We start from the raw sequence: 702 nt of genomic DNA, 5'->3' as shown, positions 1-702 counted from the left end.
AATAATAATAATAATAATAATAATAATAATAATAATAATAACATCGAAAAATACCTTAGGAATGAGAACCCAAGTTCGAAATTTCTCCAAGACACCTGATGAAGGCTGGAGGGTACATCAGCCAAAACGTGTTAACAACAAACAAGATGAGGACAAATAGCCATCAAATGTAAATAATGTACATAATTCCTCATCTCTTAAATATAGAACTATATATATATATACATATAGACCTGGCGGGGCTGTACCTCCTTTTGCAGATTAAGGCTAGCTTTCCTCTCTTCACCGGAGGACTATATAGGGACGATGCGCTATTAAATAGATTGAGGAAGTCCCTGAGAGGTTTCCTTAAGAATTTCTTCAACCTCAACATTATTTTTGATGTTAACTCCAGAAAAATGAATTTCCTAGATGTTACACTATGTTTGGGTACGGGTTTATACTATCCATTTCGTAAACCTAACAAATCAATATCATATATAAACGTATCATCTAATCATCCAAAGTCCACTATAGACAGTATCATTACTGCTATTTCAATCAGAATCTTCAATTTGTCCACAAATGAAGAGATTTTCAATCAGCATGTGCCGATATATAACAACACCCTTGAAGTAAACGGATTTAAAACCAAAATCTCGTATCTGCCTAATACGAGATTTAAAAACAAGTTGGCAGGTCTACCACCTGACTATGCCATGG

Source organism: Octopus bimaculoides, chromosome 29, assembly GCF_001194135.2.
Source record: "Octopus bimaculoides isolate UCB-OBI-ISO-001 chromosome 29, ASM119413v2, whole genome shotgun sequence".
Taxonomy (NCBI): Eukaryota; Metazoa; Mollusca; class Cephalopoda; order Octopoda; family Octopodidae; genus Octopus; species Octopus bimaculoides.
This window is presented reverse-complemented; position numbering follows the sequence as displayed.